The 22,174-nt window shown below is 37.9% G+C and overlaps 1 protein-coding gene across 5 annotated transcripts in view; it reads left to right on the top strand.

Moving 5' to 3' along the window:
• The first annotated feature begins 12,429 nt into the window (after nucleotides 1-12,429).
• The window catches only part of TMLHE (trimethyllysine hydroxylase, epsilon), a 74,875-nt gene continuing 65,130 nt past the window's right edge, over nucleotides 12,430-22,174 (top strand). For 3 of the 5 annotated variants that reach the window (XM_047847439.1, XM_047847434.1, XM_047847438.1), the window contains exon 1: nucleotides 12,430-12,587. The gene's annotated coding sequence lies outside the window, so the exon portion shown is untranslated. Of the gene's footprint in view, nucleotides 12,588-14,714; nucleotides 14,841-16,900; nucleotides 17,093-22,174 lie in introns of all 5 variants that reach the window. The other 2 variants (XM_047847437.1, XM_047847436.1) reach the window with 2 other exon arrangements.

Here is a 22,174-nt window from a genome sequence, read left to right as displayed (position 1 = left end):
TCTCTTTTGTTCAGCTTCATTATTTTCTATTATTTTGTCCTCTAGGTCACTAATTCATTTTGCTGTTTCTTCCAGCCTGCTGTTCATTACATCATGTCTGTTTCCAATCTCTTTTATTGCATTCTTCATCTCTGACTGATTTTTTTTAACTTTCTATCTCTGTGGTAAGGGTCTCACTGATACCTTCTATTCTTTTCTCAAGCCCAGTGAGTATCCTTATGATTGACACTTTTTAAAATTATCTATCAAGCATGTTACTTATATCTGTTTTGCTTAGATCTTTAGCCATGGCCTTATCATGTTTTTTCATTTGAGACAAATTCCACCATTTTTGAATTTTGTCTAAGTCTCTGTCCTCTTCTCTGTGTTAGAAAAGCCAGTTATGTTTCCTGCTAATGGCTATGAAGAAGAGGTCATATAATTTCCAGGGCCTGAGACTTCAGGTAGTGTCTCTGGTGTGTGCAGTGTGCACTTTGCTGCTGTGTTTTTGGCTGCTCTATCCTTCGGGTCAGTCATGGGCAGAGGCTCTCCTTGCCTGCAGTGGGCAGTGTTTGGTCCGTTGCCTGAATGTGGCGAGTTTTAACTAGGTATGCTCTGGTCTGCTTGTGAAATGAGACCTGTCACTACTTCCACCAGAACTGAGGCCTTGCAGAACCTTCTGATTCTGCATATGTGCAAATGGAAACAAAACAAAACAAAACAAATGAGCAAATGGAAAAAAAAACTGAAACAGAAACAAACAAAAAATCAGACTATTAACTATAGAGAATGAAATGATGGTTAGCAGAGAGGAGGATGGTGGGGAATGGGTTACATAGGTAACGGAGATTAAGGAGTGCATTTGTTGGGATGAGCAGCAGGTATGGTATGAAGTGGTGAATCACTATATTGTATACCTGAAACTAATATTACACTGCATGTTAACTAACTGGAATAAAAATAAACACTTAAAAAATGAATTTGTGGTATTTCTGAAAATAGGTGTGAAGATAGAGATCCAAAGAGAGAGATCAATATCCAGTTAAAGAGTATTTAGAGTGCCAAATCCCCTCTTTACCTCAGCTCGGTGGATGGTTGCCATGTTTATTCTCATCACAACAGAAGTCTGAGGTTTTATTCTCTGCAGAGTCTCTGAATTGCAAGATGCCAAATACAAACCCTAACCCTAACCTTAATCCTGACCCTAAACCTAATGCTACCTCTAACCAGTCACCCATAAAATCTGCCCATAACCCTAGCTGTAACCCTGAATCTAACCTGTGGAGAGGTCTCTGAATGGCAGGATACGAGGCACATACTCTTTAACAGTAACCTTATTTCTAAATCTAACCCTAACCTAAACCCCTAACTGCTAACCAGTAACTCCTAAACCTAACCATAACCATAACCATAAACTTGTCTTTCTGAAAAGGTCTCTGAACTTCAGGACAATAGGCACATATAGTCACTCTAAATCAAACCCTAATATTAGACCTGCAGGGAAAAAAAGATTTGGTATATATACACAATGGAACATTACTCAGCCATAAGAATGAAATCTTGCCATTTGCAATGACATGGATGGAGCTAGAGAGTATTATTCTAAGCAAAATAAATCAGTCACATAAAGACAAATAACATATGATTTCACTCATATGTGGAATTAAAGAAACCAAACAAGCAAAGGGGGAAAATAAGAAGAAACAAAGAGCCCAACCAAGAAACATACTCTTAACTATAAAGAACACACTGATGGTTACCAGAAGGGAGGTGGGTGAAGAGATGGATGAAGTAGGTGATGGGGATTAAGGAGTGCACTTGTGATGAGCACTGGGTGTTGTATGGATGTGTTGAATCACTATATTGTACACATGAAACTAATATTACATTGTATGTTAGCTAACTGGAATTTAACTTAAAACCTGATAAAAAGAAAGTATGTGTTTAAATTTATAATAGTTTTCTAAAGCAATTGTGCATTTTATTTTGCCATCAGCAAGTTATGAGAGCTCAAACTGTTCCACACTCTCACTAAGATTTGGTAGTATCATTATTTAAAATTTTTATATATTTTAGTTGGTGTGTTGTTTTGTGATTTTCCCCCCTTCATCTAAGGGGTAAATGACATTGAACTTCTTTTCATGTGTTATTAGTCATTTATATTTTCTTTTGTAAAGTATATATTCAAGTATTTTGCCTATTTCTAATTGGGTTTTTTTGTGTTTTTATTTTTTTAAGTTTATTTATTTATTTTGAGAGAGGGAGAGCATGCATGAGAGCAGTGTAGGGGAAGAGAAAAAGGGAGAGAGAGAATCCCAAGCAGGCTCCGAACTGCCAGCATGGAGCCCAATGTGGGACTCAATCTCACCAACCATGAGATCGTGACCTGAGCCAAAATCAAGAGTAGGATGCTTAACTGACTGAGTTACCCTGGTGTCCCTGTGTTTTCACTTTTTACCTTTAAGAGTTCTTTATGTATTCTAATTATCTGATCTTTGTAATGTGTACGCATTATGACTATTTTCTCCCTAGTCCATGGCTTATATTTTCATTTTCATAATAATATCTTTGATGTGCAAAAGTTTTTAATGTTGATGAAGGTCAATTTATCAATTTGTTATTTTATGTTTTTCTTCTGTTTTAGGAAATATTTGCCTATCTCAAAATTATTAAGATATTCATCCATGTTTTCTTCTTTATGCTTCATAGTTTTGTATTTATGTTTATGTCTATGATTCATCCTAAATTAAATTTTGTGTATGGCATGAGGTAGAGTTTAAGGTTAATTTTCTTCAATAATCAGTGGTTTATGACACTTCCTTTCCTTATTTAATGGCATTGGTAACTTTAGAAAAAGTTAATTGAAGTTATCAAGGCAGTGTGGTGGTGGCAGAAGGATAGACACAACAATGGAATTGAATTTAAAAGTAAGAAATAGACCCATTCAAATATGTCCACATGATTTTTGTAAAAGTAATTCAATAGAGTAAGAGTAGCCTTTATATATATATATATATATATATATATATATTCCATTGGAATGGAATATATATAAATATTCCATTTATTCAAAATAAACAAATATGTAGAGACAGACATAGGTTAGTGGATACCCAGGGATGGGAGAGATGGGAGTGAATAGGGAGTAAGGAGGGTTACGTTTCTTTTCAAGTTAATGAAAAATTTCTAAAGTTGATTGTACTAATGGATGTACAACAATGTGAATATATTAAACCACTGAACTTGTACACTTTATATATTTATTTATTTTTGGGGAGAATGAAAGTGGGGAAAGGACAGAGAGAGGGAGACAGAGGATCTGAAGCTGGTTCTGCACTGACAGGCTGACAGCAGTGAGTCTGACGCGGGGCTCGAAATCACGAACTGCAAGATCATGACCTGAGCTTAAGTCAGACGCTCAACTGACTGAGCCACCCAGGTGCCCCTGTACGCTTTATTTATTTATTTATTTATTTATTTATTTATTTATTTAAATATAAGTTAGTTAGCACATACTGCAATCATGATTTCAGGAGTGAATCCAGTAATTCATCCTTTATGTATAACACCGAGTGCTCATCCCAACAAGTGTCTTCCTTATAATGCACCTTATCCATTTAGCGCATCCCCCCACTCACAACCCCTCCAGCAACCTTCATTTTGTTCTCTATATTTAAGAGTCTCTTATGTTTTGTCCCCTTCCTTGTTTTTTATATTATTTTTGCTTCCCTTCCCTTATGTTCATCCGTTTCGTATCTTAAATTCACATACGAGTGAAGTCATATATTTGTCTTTCTCTGACTAATTTTTCTTAGCATAATACTCTCTAGTTCCATCCATATTGTTGCAAATGGCAAGGTTTCATTCTCTTTGATTGCTAATAGTCCACTGTATGTATGTGTGTATATATATATGTATGTATGTGCATATATATATATGTGTGTATATATATATGTATATATATATATATATGCCACGTCTTCTTCATTCACTCATCAGTCAATGGACATTTAGGCTCTTTCCATTCTTTGGCTATTGTCAATAGCGCTGTTGTAAACATCGGGGTGCATGTGCCCCTTTGAAACAGCACACCTGGATCCCTTGGATAAATACCTAGTAGTGTGATTGCTGGGTCATAAGCTAGTTCTATTTTTAATTTTTTTTAGGAACCTCCATACTGTTTTCCAGAGTGACTGCACCAGTTTGCATTCCCACCAGCAGTGCAAAAGAGATCCTCTTTTTCCGCATCCTCACCAACATCTGTTGTTGCCTGAGTTGTTAATTTTAGCCACTCTGACTGGTGTGAGGTGGTATCTCATTGTGGTTTTGATTTGTATTTCCTTGATGATGTGTGATGCTGAAAATTTATCATGTGTCTGCTAGCCATCTGGATGTCTTCTTTGGAGAAATGTCTATTCATGTCTTTTGCCCACTTCTTCACTGGATTACTTGGTTTTTGGGTGTGGAATTTGATAAGTTCTTTATAAATTTTGGATACTAACCCTTTATCTGATATATCATTTGAAAATATCTTCTCCCATTCCATCAGTTGCCTTTTAGTTTTGTTGATTGTTTCCTTTGCCATGCTTACACTTTTTATTTTGATGAGGTCCCAATTTTGCTTTCATTTTTGCTTTTGTTTCCCTTGCCTTTGGAGATGTGTTGAGTAAGAAGTTGCTGCAGCCAAGGTCAAAGAGGCTTTTGCCTGCTTTCTCCTCAAGAATTTTGATGGCTTCCTGTCTTGTGTTTAGGTCTTTCATCCATTTTGAGTTTATTTTTGTGTATGGTGTAAGGAAGTGGTCCAGGTTCATTCTTCTGCATGTCACTGTCCAGTTTTCCCAGCACCATTTGCTGAAGAGACTGTATTTCATTGGATAGTCTTTCCCGCTTTGTCAAAGATTAGTTGGCCATAGGTTTTTGGGTCCATTTCTGGGTTCTCTATTCTGTTCCATTGGTCTGAGTGTCTGTTTTTGTGCCAGTATTATACTGTCTTGATGATTACAGCTTTGTAATACAGCTTAAAGCCCAGGATTGTGATGCCTCCAGCTTTGGTTTTCTTTTTCAGGATTGTTTTGGTTATTCAGGGTCTTTTCTGGTTCCATACAAATTTTAGGAGTGTTTGTTCTAGCTCTGTGAAGAATGCTGCTGTTATTTTGACAGGGATTGCATTGAATGTGTAGATTGCCTTGGATAGTATCTACATTTTAACAATATCTGTCCTTTGAATACAGGAGCATGGAATCTTTTTCCATTTCTTTGTGTCTTCTTTAATTTCTTTCATGATCTTTCTACAGTTTTCAGTGTATAGATTTTCCACCTCTTTGGTTAGGTTTATTCCTAGGTATTTTATGGGTTTTGGTACAACTGTAATTGGGATCAATTCCTTGATTTCTCTTTCTGTTGCTTCATTATTGGTGTATAGAAAAGCAACCAATTTCTGTGCATTGCTTTTATATCCTGCAACTTTGCTGAATTCATGGAATATTTCTAGCAGTTTTTTGGTAGAATCTTTTGGGTTTTCCATATAGAGTATCATGTCATCTGCAAAGAGTGAAAGTTTGACTTCCTCCTTGTCGATTTGGATACTTTTTATTTTTTGTGTTTTCTGATTTCTGAGGCTAGGACTTCCAATACTATGTTGAACAACAGTGGTGAGAGTGGACATCCCTGCCGTGTTCCTGACCTTAGGGGGAAAGCGCTCAGTTTTTCCCCATTGAGGATGATATTAACATTGGGTCTTTCATATATGGATTTTATGATCTTGAGGTATGATCCTTTTATCCTTACTTTCTTGAAAGTTTTTATCAAGAAAGGATGCTGTATTTTGTCAAATGCTTTCGCTGCATCTATTGAGAAGATCATGTGGTTCTTGTCCTTTCTTTTATTAATGTGATGTGTCACATTGGTTGATTTGTGTATATTGAACCAGCCCTGCAAGGGACAGACTTTCAAGCAATTGTCCTGGGGCAACTGGACATCCATAGGCAAAAATATGAACCTCAACTTAACTTACACCTTACAAAAATTACTCAAAATGGATCATGAACTTTAATGCAAAACATGAAACTATAAAACTTTCAGATAAAACATGTGATAATATTTGGGATATAGGCCTGGGCAAAGAGTTCTTAAACTTTAACACCTAAAGCATAGGCAACAAAAGAAATACTGACAAATTAGACCTCATTGAAATTCAAAACTTTTACTCTATAGAATACTCAAAAGAATGAAAGAGACAAGCAACAGAAAGGGGAGAAAATATTTGTAACTCAAGTACCCAACAAAGGATTAGTATCTTAAACATATAAAGAGCTCTCAAAATTCAACCATAAAAAAATCCAAGCAAAAAACATGAAGAGACATTTCACTGAAGATAATACACATATAGTAAGTAAGCACATGAAAATTTGCTCAATATCATTAGTCATCAGGGAAATGCAAATTAAAACCACAATGAGATATCATTATAGACCTATCAGAAGAGCTGAAATGAAAAATACTGGCAATATAAAGTGTTGGAAAGGTTGCACAGAAAATGGATCTCTCATGCATCACTGGTGAGAATGTAAAATGTTTTACCCACTCTGGAAGACACTTTGGTTGTATCTTAAAATATTAAACATGTAACTACCACATAACCCAGCAATTATACTCAGGGATATTTAGCCCAGAATAATTAGAACTTGTGTTTACACAAAAACCTGTACATGAATGTTCATAGCAACTTTATTCACAGTAGAAAAATACTGGAAACAGCCCAGATGTTCTTTGATTGGTTAATGGTTGAACAAACCCCCCAAAATAAATGAATGAATGAATGGCCATATATGTGTAGGTATATTACTGGATTCTAATCTGTTCCATTGACTTATTTGTCTACAATATCATACTGTTTTGATAAGTGTAGTTTTACAGAAGTCTTGAAACCAAGAAGTGTAAGTTCTATTTTCCCTATTTTTAAAGATTTGTTGGAAACCCCAAGACATTCAAACATCTTCACAGCTTTGTCTTCTCTAATGTCTTGTTCCATGGATTTAATTTGGTTAGCTGCTCTGAACTCTGATCCTTGCCTCCTGAGCTTAGTGAGAATGCTAAACTCATCTTGGAATGCAGCTTTCTATGTTGGCGTCAGAAAATTGACACCAGGCAAAGAATGGAGTGATCCTGGGGGCTTACCTTGTGAGTTTCTCTTCTAATGTAAATCACAGTCATGTGCTGACTATTTTTCAATACCTGTAAACAGTTTCTTGGCATATATTATGCAGTTAATGTCTGTAAACAGTTTCTTTGCATATATTATGCAGTTTTATGATTTCTGTAATAGCATGAGTGCTAGTCTGGTGCCATTAACAATATAGATTTATTAAACTTTCCTTTGTTTAAATCATGCAGATTCAGCTTCTGTTGCATGCAGCTAAGAGTCCTGACTGATGCAAGCTGTTACTTTATGTCACGCTCTATGATAGTTGCTTAGAATATATTATGTGACTTAATCCTTATTTGGGGAAATCCTTCCTTGTAGAAAACAAAGCATTGGGGAAGAGGCATTTCTCTCTAACAGTGGTAAGAAGGGTAAGCAGGTTTCAGTGAGAGAAACTTTCTAGATGGACTAGGCATGTATAAATGCACAAGAGAGTGAACATGACAAGAAATAAAATATGAAACCTTTGGCATTTTCATGGGAACAGTTCTGAGACCTTCATAAGTTCCCCTAATCTAATAAAACCACTATACCAGAGAATTTCCTCCATAAAATGCAGTAAGATGCAATTGTTCATACAGTTTAAAATCCTATAAGATTATCTTAAATGCCCTTCCCATGCCTATTAACACTAGGAAAAGCAACCATCCCAGTTTACCTTGGAGTATCATAGTTTTAGGAAAATCTTTAGGGAATCTCTCAGTCTCAGGCAAACTGGGATGGTTGGTCACCCTTGAAAACTGTCCTTTACTATAATATGACATCAGTCACTTAACTACAGTTAATTGGTCTTGATGACTTAAAGCTTGATGATGAATCCCTCTCCCAGTGTCTGTGGCAGGTGCCTTTCAGATTTTCTTTCAAGAGAAAATCTACTGTGGGCAGTGGAGTTAGACAACAGCCTCCAGCTGTAGCACTTTGGGGATATTTTTGCATCATTTTACCCAAGGCCATACCCATCCCAGGCATCTCCAGACAATTTCTGAGCACAGAAGGGATATTAGGAACATTTATGCTCAATGTGGGATTCTTATAATTAGTAACCTTTGCTCTAGAGTTCCCAGTTGGGCTGGCTGGAAATTCCACAGAGTTGCACTGCAGTCTGAGGCATTTTGTACCCATTCCTCCTTAATTTCCTCTCCTTTAATAAGTGTCAGACCTGTACTATGGTCTGAATTCTCCCCTGCCTACTCCTGCTCTTCCTCTTTATCTTCTTAATCATTACCCACAATAGATCTCTGGACTTGTAACTCCATCTTGGCATCTGCTTTTCAGAGGACCCAATGTGGCATAATGTCTCTCTCCAGTGGTTGAAGCTGTAAGATGAAAATTTGGGAAGGTATCAGTAACCATATTTCTTATTGCATGAACTTGAGAAACAAAGGAAGATTTTAAAGGAGATGGGGGAAGGAGAGAGAAAGAAAGGGAGAGGGAAGGAGAGAGAGGAGAGAGAGGACAGAGACAGGGAGAGAGTGTGAGCACAAATGTGTAGGGAAGAATATGGATAAAAGAATGATAGAGCTATAATGGCATTTGAATAATTGCCATTTGACCATTCTTGAGGCCTAACTGTATCTTGCCCTTTCCAAATTTTGATTGTTCCACTCCTTAAATTTTGTGACAAACTCCATATCTTTCCACAGATTTCTCTCTCACTTAAGTTAGTTTCAGGTAGATTTGTGTCCCTTTCAACTAATGAAATACCTCTTTACTGCAAAAGTTATTATACACGCTACTGATTTTGTGCTGAGTCATATTTCTGTTAAGTCAGAAATGTTCATACCCTGCTCATATCCTCAGGCATAAATTAATACAACACTTTTAAGGTTTACCATGTTTTTGTTCATTGGTAGATGAGGAAAATTTTGCATGGCCTACATGATTTCTGAGATGTTTTAGCATTTACTTATTTCTGTATAGAATATATAGAATTGTTGTCATAGACCAAAGCCTCAGCCAAATTCGACATTGAACTTTGTCCAGAATATTTATTTTCTGATTAAAAGTCACTTTTAATCATATAATAAAGGTTAGTTTTAATATGAATTTTTTCTTTCTTTTCTTAATTATTTTTAAGCTTTTCAAAGGTCACTAGTAGCTTCCTTTAAGGACCATTTTGATAAATCAAAATTCAAAAATCACAATATACAGTTTGAATCACTTTTCAACAACTCTTAAGGTTGTGACCAATTTAGAGAGTATGAAAGCTTCATTCAGATGCTGACAAAAGTAAGATATAGAAGTTGGCCAAAGATGAGAGCTCCTACACATCACCCTTCTAGAACATTCATGCAAGAATGGTGCTGATTTGGTCTGGGGCAGGGCTGTCAACTTAGAGCCCACAGGCCAAATTCTACCTCTTTCTTGTTTTTGTAAATAAAGTTTAATGGAATACATTCACACTCATCATTTAAGTGTTGTTTGTGGCTGCTTTTGCTCAATGAAGGTAGAATCAAGTAGTAACGGAGACTGTATGTGTCCCACAACACCTAAAATACTTACTATCGACCCTTTACAGAAAAAAAATGCCAACCCTCAGCCTCAAGTATTATCAGTACATGTGGAGACGAACACATGAGCAGATTATATTTTTGGAAGCAGAGCAGGAACAAGCCTGGTGTATTCTAGAACACAAGGAAGACCAGTGTGGTTGAAACATAAAGGACCCACATACTATTGTGTATTTTTTTTAGCACATTTGTACCTATTGATTTTTGAGACATTAATTCACTCACTCAACAAATGTTCTTTAAGTTCCCACTCTGTGCTAGACAGTGTTAGCTACTTCACACACACAAGCACATAGAATTGTAATAAGGGAAAGCAGCAAGTAAACAATCGCAACACAGAATAGTAAGCACTAACTAAAAATGCAATTGATGCCAAAAGGAGGAAATTAACTTTTGTTTCACCGCCCACTCAATACTTATCTGATATTCCAAGGTACCTTCCTCAGATTATACCTGAACCACAACTTATCTGGTTGGTCATAGCTCCCTTCCTTCATTCACTAAAACGCATCATTATAACATTAATAATCATAATCATAGCAGCCAGTACTCACTGAGCAGTTACTGTGTGTCAGACACGGCTGGGTACTTTATACACATTGTTTTATTTAATCATCACAACCCTGTAATATAGAGACTATTATTATGCCCATTCGTAAAATCAGAAACTGAGGGTCAGAAACCAAGGTCTCATGTGTGTCTCACAAAGTAGCACTCAGGACATCTACTATTTTCTTCCTCATCTACTCTGGCTTGCTGCTGATCCCTAATGTTATGATCATTGCTGCTTGATGGTATCACCTACCAAAGGCACCACTACCCCTGCCAATACCAACCAATGTCTATACCAAATTCTTCTGTCTAGAGCATTAATGTTTGACTCCAGGTTATTGTTTCTCATAGATGTCCTATATCTGGGAACAATGAACATATTTTGTGAAAGAGTTCTTTGTAGTTTTTACTTGTGCTTTTATTATAGTTCCTGTCCTCAGGTTTGGAGCTAGATTACCTAGGTTTGAATCTCAGCCCTGAAACTTAACTATTCTGCGATTCTGATGAAATCACTTAAGTGGTCTGTAACCCTGTTCCATTACCCTTAAAGAAGAGATAATAATGTTGTCTACATTAGTGTTTGTTATAAAAAAAAAACTTGGCCCAGAATTTGGCATATAAGGCAGGTTTAATAAATGTTGGTTATATTACTAGGGCAAATGACTTCTTTTTCCAACTGTTAAACAGGCTTTATCTACCAACCTCTTGCCTCTTTCTGGGTACTTACTATCTGTTGATTTCACCTTACCTTTACTGATCTTACTCACTCTAATTAATACTGGCATGTTCCTTCCTATTATAGGACCTTTGATCAGGCTGTCCCTTCTGTGTAGAATGTTCCTTTTCCTGTTTGCCTGGCCAATTCCTATCAGTTCATTAAGCTCCATAAGGGCATGGACACTATCTGGTTTGTGTTTACCATTTTACACCCAGAGCTTGATATCACACCTGCTGTACAGTAGGCACTCATTAATACTGGCATGAAAACCAGCCTGAGTCTAGAGTCACTACATTCAGCTATTCCTCTGTATATGAATTCACATCCTAGACTAGCTAGAGCCTTTTCTTCTGTCTAATCACTGGTTCTAGACAATTTTCAACAAATATTCAGTAAATACATACTATATGTTAGGTTCTGTGCTAGGGTCTTAGAAAATAAATTTTATAATTTATTATTTAAAATTTATTTAAAAATATATATTTTTCTTACCATCTCAAGAGGCCACTTGTTCATTGAAAGACACAGGCATGCAAAGGTAGAAGTAATAATACAGAGTGATATTTGCTATACCGAAGGCCTGTACTGGATCCATTGGGCATATTGAACCCATGGAAAAGAATAGAAATTTATCTGGAAAGAGAGAGACTGATTCATAGAGGAGGTAATATCTAAACTGAGTCAAAATAAGGAGTAGCAATTTTCCTAAAGAACAAGTAGGGGTAGAGCGTGTGGCAGAAAGATTTTCAGGACAAAATTATGAAGTCATTTCCTTCTTTTATTGGTGCTAACTGTTACAAACCATTTCCTTTATTACCCTTTGATATTAGACGAATTATTTTTCATCTGTAATAAGTGCAATACCGGTCAGTTTATTTTTCAATGTCTGTACGTTATATTTGTTTGTTCTTGCTCTAGATTTTTTCCCCCCTTTGTTCTGGATTTCATTTTCATTGTATATACTATTTCAGTGCAGTTTTTGGTCATTTTGTAATATGTGTTGTTCTTAAATTTTTAAGTGCATAAGCTGTGCATTCGTGATGGCTCCTTCCATTCTAATGTTCATTGTATTTAGCACGGTACAGGGGCCCTGGATTCAAGTAGCTCAAATGAACTCCTGGGAGTCCAGCAGTGAGTGGTATGTGGCTTAAGTTCAAGAAAGTGGTGCAAGGAAGTGGAAGAATTTTTGTTCCAGCAAACCTCGATAAGCAACCTCAGCAGTGGGGAGAGTCAGGAGGGGCACAGAAAAGGCAAACACGGAAACCTAGGTGTTACACCCAGTATACTTTTATGAGTCCGTGTATTCTCCTCTCTGTGCCTGGGGCTCCAAATCTGTCAAACTAAGGTCATCGACTAGGGCACCCCGTCGCCACCCTTCTGGACCAGAGGCTGTAGCACACCCCCTCAGCAGTCCGGGTCCCGGGCGCACAGGACGCGCACCCACAAGGCCGGAAGAAGTGGGGCGGGGCCTCTAGGCAGTTGGGCCTGAGCGGACTGGGGGAGGGGAGCGCGGGGCAGATGGTCTCTGGGAAAAAGCAAAAGGCGGTTGCAGGGCTGCCTCCCAAGGCTCTACTTGCTTGCATTTCCTCCCGTTTTGCTGAGTTGGGAGTCGCGACCTCCAGGACAGGTGGGTCCCGTCCCACGGATCGGGAAGGGGTGTCTTTGGTGGGTGCAGTGGCTGGGTTAGCCCGGGCGCTCTATTGAAGGCCTGGCACGGGAGGCGGGGTGAGGGGAATGGTTCCCACCCCGTCTGCTCGGTACCAGGGCGGTGGTACTTACCTTAACCCTGGCTGAGGAGAAGGCCACTCGTGCATTTCCGCAGGGCTGTCGTCACGGTTTATGCCAGTTGCGCTACAAAGCCCGGAGATCAGCGCAGGGCGAGATGGGCCTAGCGCTCGGAAAGAGCTGGGAGAGCTGAAGGAAGCTCGGGTTCGGAGTGACGCCCAGTGTACATTGTTTCAAACTCGATCCGACTTCCCCGCCCTGGGTCTGTCACCGACTTGGTGTCTAGCTCTCAGAGAGCCCCTAGCCTGTCCATGTCTCACTTTGTTCGGCGGTAGAGTGGAAGGTGGAACTCCTTTCGTTATAATATCCACCAGTGTTGTCTGCGCATTGTACCCTTCTTCTGCCCCTCCCGAGCAGGAATGCCTAGCAGGAGTCGGGAGTGGCAGGGCAGGGCAGCGGAGAACTTACGCGAGGAAGTGCTCTCCCTTACGAAAAAAATTCTGAAAAACCTTTTCAACGTTTTTAACTACTGACTGCCCCCAAAACTGGAAAAAGCATTCATCCAATGCCCTAGAGGTGAATGTCCACTCTGGAAGAATGCTTTTGTGAATGCTTTACTGTTAAAGATTTTTAACCAAATGATTGATCAAAACATTATGAGTTGAATGAACGTAACACAATGCCTAGCAAAAGTCTCCTCATAAAAGACTTGGGTGGTTTACCTGTTACCCAATCGCTGCAAAAACAAAAACAAAAACAAAAAAACCAAAAAACAAACAAACAAAAACCTTGAGCTCTCATATGGAGAAACACTTCCATAATCCATTCCCACATAGCAGTCGTTTAGAGTTGCTTCTTGGGGCGCCTGGGTGGCTCAGTCCGTTAAGTGTCCGACTTCGGCTTGCGTCATGATCTCGCAGTTGGTGGGTTCCGGCCCGCGTCGCGCTCTGTGCTAACAGCTCAGAGCCTGGAGCCTGCTTCGATTCTGTGTCTGCCTGTCTCTGCCCCTCCCCCACTCACACTCTGTCTCTCTCTCAAGAAATGGATAAACATTAAAAAAAAATTAGAGTTGCTTCTTAGCTGGCATTGTCCTTTGAGGAATCGTTATAGTAAAACTTACATACAGTTTATTGTACATTAACTCTAGAGATAGAATTATAAACACTATGGACCAACATTTTGGTGTCATTCCAATTCCATCTCATTAAGAAACTGCTTATAATGATAATGACAGCCATATACTATGCAAAATCCTGTAGTCTTCACAACCGGGTGACATGAATGTATTTGTCACCATACTTAAAGATGTGTTCTATCTCATAACCAATATGATGAAGGGAATGGTCACTGGGTTAGTTGAGTCTGAGGCGCATCGTCCACATACCCCATCTCATTCTTATTTCTGGGAAATCTGCACTGGGACAGATCACTTCCTGGTTTTGGTCTCTGTACCAGGAACCACAAGCAGTTCTGTATCTCTGCTTGTCAGCCCTGGCTGGGAGAAGCAATAAAATATCCAAGCTGATCACTTGATGTCTGTGGTGTTTCTGGCAGTTGTATTTTTTGCCTGCCAGCCCGAGGGTCGGGGGGAGAGGCTGGATTAAGAAACCCGTTTGGTGGGAAGAGTCTCTGATCCAAGCCAAGGTGAACACAGATCCACCAGTTGGGTGCCATTGTGACCCTGTTTCTACAACACCAAACATCCCCTGTGCTCCTAAGGGTTGTACGCTGTGCCATTGGCCTCATGTAAAGAAATTACAGGGGCGCCTGGGTGGCGCAGTCGGTTAAGCGTCCGACTTCAGCCAGGTCACGATCTCGCGGTCCGTGAGTTCGAGCCCCGGGTCGGGCTCTGGGCTGACGGCTCGGAGCCTGGAGCCTGTTTCCGATTCTGTGTCTCCCTCTCTCTCTGCCCCTCCCCCATTCATGCTCTGTCTCTCTCTGTCCCCAAAATAAATAAACGTTGAAAAAAAAAAAAAAAGAAATTACAGAAGAGGCTCCTGGCAAAACCCGGTCTGTGCCACACCTACAGGTTCTAGGCAAGGAGTGTCTGATGTGAAGGTGGCTGTTCTTCTGGACCTGAGATATGGCGATTTTCCAAACGGTTGATAAAGTGAGAGGGAAACTGTGATAGACTTCTGCTGAGCTGACCTTGAGGGTGAGTTTAGGACTGGCTGTTTGGCAGACACTGGTGAATGCTTTGGCCGTATTTCTACTCTATTCATTTATTCTTTCACTCCAAAGACAATCAATGAATGCTTAGTCTGTGCCAGCATGCTGATCCACTCACTGAGATTAGCAGTGAAGGAAGACAGTAAGTTCGGAGGCGAACAGCAATTCCACTTTAAGCATGCTAAGTCGGAGGCATCCTCTCTCTTCCCGATTCCCAATATAGAATCAATACAAAATCCTCTCACTTCTGCTTCCTGAATATTTTTAAACCTATCCACTTCTCTTTGCCCCCACTGCTACTCCAAATTTCAAGCCAGCAACATAGTTTTTTAAATTCATTTATTAAAAAATTATTATCATTGAAATAGAATTGATACACAGTGTTATGTTAGTTTCAAATGTACAACATATTGATTCTGCAATCCTGTACATTACTTGGTACTTACCAAGATAAATGCAGTCACCATCTGTCAACACACAATGTTATTGTAATATTATTGGCTATATTCTCTATGCTGGGCTTTTCATCTCCGTGACTTACTTACTTATCCATTTAAAAAAAAAACTTCATCTTCCAAATTTTGTTAAATATATTTAGAGAAGTTCTCATAATTCTTATCCTTGCTCTCTAAGGTATTCTCCCCCCACCCCAGGTTCTTCAATATCACATGACTCTGTATAGACTTTTTCTTTTTTTGTTGTTTATTTATTCATTTTGAGAGAGGGAAAGAGAGAGAGCCTGAGTAGGGGAGGGGCAGAGAGAATCCAAAGCAGGCTCTGCTCTGTGCTGACAGCACAGAGCCCGATGTGGGGCTCGATCTCATGAACAGTGACATCATGACCTGACCTGAAATCAAGAGTTGGATTAACCAACTGAGCCACCCAGACACCCCTAGATTTTTTTATTTGATATTTATCATGCTCATTCTCTGACCTTCCTGGATCTGTGGTTTGGTGTTTGTCAATAATTTTTGAAAATTCTCAGCCATTATTACCTCAAATATTCCTTCAGCTCCTTTCTTTACTTCCTGCTAATCAATTAAGTGTATGTCACACCTCTTGAAATTGCCCCATAGTTCATAGGTATTCTGTTCTGAGCTTTATTAAAATTTGTTTTTCTCTTTGAATTTCAGTTTGGGAGGTTTCTCTTGACTTATGCTTACATTCACTGATTCTTTCTTTGACCATGTCCAGTCTACTGATGAGCTCATCTAAGGCATTCTTTATTTTTGTTACAGTGTTTTTTAATTTCTAACATTTCCTTTAGATACTTTTGTAGAATTTCCATCTCTCTGCTTACATTTACCCATCTGTTCTTGAATATTGCCTGCTTTTTCCAGTCGAGCCCTTAATGTATTACACATGTCTTTTCTTTCAAAACTGTCATATCTGAGTCTGGCTCTGATACTTGTTTTTTATCTTAAGACTAGGTTTGGGTTTTTTGTTGGTTTGTTTGTTTGTTTGTTTTGCTTTTAATGTGCCTTATAATTTTTTTGTTGAAATTCAGGCATAATGTATTGTGTAATGGTACTGACATAAATAGCCTTTAATATGAGGTTTTGTTTTAATCTGGCTGGAAGTTGGGCTGTATGTAATGTTTGTGGTAGCTGTAGGTGTCAAAGACTTCACATTTTCCTAGTGTCCTTGATTTTTGTCTCCCTTTTGTCCCTCCTATGCCTTAAGTACTACTCATCAGATAGAGTCTACATCTTGCAGATCCTTCATTTAATAATCCACTCTTATTATACTCAAGTCTGATGGCATGGTGGTAAGGTGTGAGATAGGGGATGCATTCTATAATCTTATGATTAAATCTTAGTTTTTTAGTGGGCCTGTGTCCTTAACAGTGTTTCATACCACCTCCCTTTTGGTAACATGGAAAGGCTTAAGAAGATTCAAGTAAGAGAAGGGCCCTTTCCCCAGATGGGATAAGACTCTGATTAAAGTCTTTTCCCCTGGAGAGCAGGCCTTTGTTATAGAGACGGCTCTGTTTGGAGAATACTCTGTTATGGACAATGCAATGTTTACTCTCTTCTCCCCTGCCAGAACCATGCAGGAATTGTTTTGGACCCTATACCATAAGATCCTGGTGGGATTCATGGAGGTAAAAACCCATGAAAGTGTGGGTTCCCCCTTAAGACTATGATCCCAGAAGTCTCTCCTTCTCAAGGTGGACCACACTCAGCCTCCGGCAGTTCATCAAAATTACCATTTAAGTGAATGGAGTTTCTCCTCCAGGTAAATAGATCTTGGCTGTGCTTCTCTGGCTTTGCCAGTCTCTCCAGATTTTGGGTGGCAGTTTGCCCTGCAACCTCAGTTGTCTAAATCTAAGAAGAGCCATTGTTTCTCAATTTGATCACCTTTTCCTTATTGTTAGGACGGAAATGACAAGATCCAAGCTTTTTACATGTCAGAACTTAAACCCAAAGTCTGATGAGGTTTTTAAACTATGATCTTGTAGCTTATCTGGCTGATTCTCACTTTTAGGGCTGGTGAAACAATCTTTTGTAACTTTCTTCAACCTAACCAGAAGTAAAAGCCTAGGGCTTGAGTGACTTTTAAATTTCTTTTAATTTGAGTAGAGTTGACACTCAGTGTTACATTAGTTGCAGGTATACAACATAGTGATTCAACATCTCCATACATTATGCTGTGCCTACCCCAAGTGCAGCTACCATCTGTCATCATAAAACACTATTACAATACCATTGACTATATTCTCTGTGCTCTTCCCTTTATTCCCATGGTTTATCCACTCCATCACTGCAAGCCTGTATCTCTCACTCCCCTTCACCCATTTTGCCCATCCACCCACTCCCCTCCCCTTTGGCAGCCATCAATTTGTTCTCAGTTTTTATAGGTCTGATTCTGCTTTTTGTTTGTTTGTTTATTCATTTGTTTTGCTTTTTAAATTCCACATACGAGTGAAATCACATGGTATTTGTCTTTCTCTGTCTGATTTATTTCACTTAGGATAATGCCTTCTAGGTCCATTCATGTTGTCCAAATGGCAAAATTTTATCTTTTTTGTGGCTGCACAATATTCTGTTACACACACACACACACACACACACACACACACCACGTCTTCCTTATCCATTTGTCTATCACTGGACACTTAAGTTGCTTCCATATTTTGGCTATTATAAATAATGCTGCAACAAAATATGGGTACATATATCTTTTCAAATTAGTGTTTTAGTTTTCTTTGGGTAAATACCCAATAGTGGAATTATTGGACCATAGTTTAGTTCTATTTGTAATTTTTTGAGGAACCTCCATATTGTTTTCCACAGCAGCTGTACCAATTTGCATTCCCACCAACACGCATCCTCACCAACACTTATTATTTCTTGTCTTTTGGATTTTAGCCATTCTGACAGGTGTAAGGTGATATCTCATTGTGGCTTCTATTTGCATGTCCCTGATGGTGAGTGATGTTGAGCATCTTTTCATGTGTGTTGACCATCTGGATGTCTTCACAAAAATGTCTAGTCAGGTACTCTACCTTGGCTTGAGTGTCAATGCTTGCAGGAGAAGGCCTTGGGTCCTTACAAGTCATAGAATTGGGACGGAGAACCTCAAAGATCTACACACAGTTTAGCAAAAACTCCACCAACAGAATAGTGATACATCAAAGAAACTTTTCCGTCTTAGTCTAGGCTGTAGATGAGCCTTAATTAGGATGTGGGTTCAAATGCCTATAAAAACGACTAAAAGTGGAAGTGGAAAAGTGGAAGAAATGCAGCCCAGAGTGCACTGTGGTGGCCTCACCTAGCTCCTCAAGGAATCTCCATGTTCTGAAAGACTCTGGACAGAACTGGTCACTGCAGCAGGCCAGTGTTGCACTTCTTCCACAAAGGGTCTGCTCACCCGTGAACACCAGATTCCTGAATACACACCAAAAGGTTACTATATGTGTATATACTAACTATATATATATAGTATATATATATCATATATATATGTATGTATATATATGTATACTATATGTATATGTATATACATATATACATATATACATATATATACATATATACATATATACATGTATATACTATATACATATATATACTAACTATATATATATGTATATGTATATATAATGGGTTTTATACATATATTTAAACATAAATGAATTTCATATATAAATAGAATAAATATGTTTTATATATTATATATAATTATATGTATATAATATATATTAAAAGGTTATATATAATAAATGTATAAAAGTCTGCATTTGATTAACATGTAATAAATATTTATTACATATAGTAACTATAATAAATATCTATATGTATTTAAATGTAGTCTTAGAGTTCTTCCAGGGAAAGAGCTCCAGAAGAAACCTCGGAGAAATCTACAAATGTTGTGATGTTAGAAAACTACTTGTTATAAATGTGATAGCTAAACAACAGGAAGATGAGAGCCAAAGGTTTTTCTATCCAACTAAGTTAACTTTAAGTCATAAATGCAAGCTATAATGAATGTGCAAGACTCAGGAAATATTAGTTCCATGATGCTTTACTAAGGTATTTAATAGAAATAAAAAAGCTTCAGATAACCTAGAAATCATAGGAGACATTTGATGTATGTTTAATGGTGAGCTGTAACTATGTTTACTTGTAAAGCTAAGAATAAGTGAGGAAGATGAAATGACAGAATAGAGGCAAATATTTTATACTCTGAAATATAGATATTACACAAGTAACAAAAAATGGGTGTAGAAAGAGGACATAGATACTAACCAGGAGTAAGAAAATATAGGTTTAAATTAGAGGCTGGGTCAGAAGGAGGGGAGAGAAAAAAGAAGATACTAGCAAATTTTATTATGACTCATGAAGGAAATCAATAGAAAGTATCTTTAAAAGGAGGATAAAAGTAGATCTGATATAATCCCAGCTTAGAACCTTTGCACTAACTTACTTTACACTGGATATCTTCATGACTAACTTCCTCTTTGTTCAAATGTCATCTTTCTCAATGAGGTTTAGCCTTACCATCATATTTAAACCTCCTACTACCTCCAGCCTACCCCTTTTTCATGCTGGATTTTTTTCATAGCTCTTATCATCTTATAATGTGTTATATAGTTTACTTATGTATTGTGTTTATCTTTAATCATCTCCCTCCTCCCACTGGAAGATACACTCCATGAAAGGAGGAGTGTTTGTCTTTTTTGTTCACTTATATATCCCAAGCACCTAAAATAGTGCCTGGAACAAAGTTGGCGTCCAATAAATATTTTTTAAATGAGTTGATTAATTAATTAGTTAAGAGTGTTAGGGAAGTTTTCTTCAGTGAATTGATATTTAATCTGAGACCTGAAGAATGAGTAGAAAGAATAAGAGGGAGAACATGATAGTCAGAGGAAACATAGGTAAAGCCCCTGAGGTGGTGGGGCAAGATGGGGCCAATTATGTAAAACCTTGAGTGCCATTGTAAAGAGATGACTCAATCCTTTTGCCTTCCCTCAAGGAGCTCTTAGCAAAAGGGGAGAGAAAGATAATAATTTAAGCAGGTGATTATTATACATGTTGTAAGTGCACTAATAAGGGTATGCACAAAGAACTATGAAAACATTGACTAGGCAGCTATTACCTCTTCCTAGGGCAGTTAGGAAGATTTTACAAAGAAGGTGACATTTGAGCTAGATCTCAGGCTGGAGAGTGACATGATGAAAGTGTTTTAAGAAGATTAATCTGGCAATAGTATGGAAAATGGATTGGAATGTGGATGGACTAGAGGCAAAGAAACCATCTAGCCTATGGCAGTAGTCCAGGCATGAGGTGATGAAGGCTTCTATAGGAATGGAAAAAGGAGGACAAATCTGAGAGACATTGGAAGGAAAAATTGACGGGAGCTAAATGGATTCTTGGCTTTAAGCCTTTCAGGAGGTAATGCTTCTTCCTTAGTAATAACCATGAAAAGATTCAAATTGACCTATTATGTAATTGCCTACTCTGACTAGAATTTCTAGCTATGGCTGTTCTCCAAAAGTTTCTGTTATTGTGATTGATACTTGTTGGACCTTAATTTACATTAAGATAGTTTTAGACTCTAAAGATTGGGAAGCTCTCAAAAACATAATTTTGACTATGAAACAGCAAATTATTCTATTAAAGGAGAAATGAGGGAAACCATGGGGCTACATAGGAAGTTTTACAATGAGCTCATAGTTCCCTTTTTAAAAGAATAATATGAAAAGAAGGATGAATATAACAGGTGGTATGTGCCTAAAGCATCAGTATTTGGAAACATAAGGCCCCAAAATCACCTCAGGTTGGTAGAAATACATATTTGCAAAAAGAACAAGAACAATGTGCATGTGTCCTGGCATGGGAAAGCTATAAGTCCGATGATATCATTACACTACTCTCAATGATCAAAGGAATTATGGAGAATAGGAGAAGTGCTTTAAGACTGGATTTATGTAAATATATTACCACTTCTAACAAAGACGAAGAAGGAAGAATTTTCAATCTATTAATCAGTGAACTAAGTATCTCCTGGGTTGGATTCTAGAACAGGCTTTCAAGTAAGTGTGTACTTAGAAAATTACAAAGTTATCAACAAAGACATTTCACACAAATGTAATTTTTTTTAAAAAAAAAGCTTATTAGGGGTAGTTTATGGAAATTTGGCAGACATGTGCATTAAGTGAATTAATGAATGAAATTTCATTAAGATTTTAACAACTCTTTCATGAAACCTTCATGAACAAGAATTACAAATCTATATTTTGATGGGTTTTATAATTAATATAATTATGTATTAATTAATTAAATTTACATACTCAAAGGGAACTGATTAAGAGACCATAGGCAAAGGAAGAGTTTCTGCTGGCCTCCTGCAAAGCCTACCTTTGGTTTGACCTGACTATTTTCATTACTGACTAAAGTGAAGAGTTACAACAGACATCTTACCAGATTTAAAGAAAATAGGAAGTTGGGAGAAAAGTAATTCGATTGAATTCCCACAAACATTTATGGAGTTTTACAAAGCACTAGGAACCATGCTAGATGTTAGAGTACAAAAATTAATGAGACATACATCTTCCTGTTGAGGAGCATCCAAATATTACTAGGAAGAGAGACATAAAAACATAGTTTCATCAAAATGTATAAAGAAGGAATATAGAGACATAAACAGAATATTAAGAGAGAACAAAAGAAAGCTTCATTCTGGGAATTTAGGGAAGAATTCTTAAATGAAATGGTATCTCTACTGATTCTTGAAATATGAATAAAAGGCAGGGTTTCCTACTCTGTTTGAGAGAACAAAGGGCATGAACATGAATTTCTTAGAATCAGGAAA

This window comes from Prionailurus viverrinus, unplaced genomic scaffold (assembly GCF_022837055.1).
Source record: "Prionailurus viverrinus isolate Anna unplaced genomic scaffold, UM_Priviv_1.0 scaffold_49, whole genome shotgun sequence".
Taxonomy (NCBI): Eukaryota; Metazoa; Chordata; class Mammalia; order Carnivora; family Felidae; genus Prionailurus; species Prionailurus viverrinus.
The sequence above is the reverse complement of the archived record's forward strand: the minus strand, read 5'-3'. Positions and strand labels throughout refer to the sequence as shown.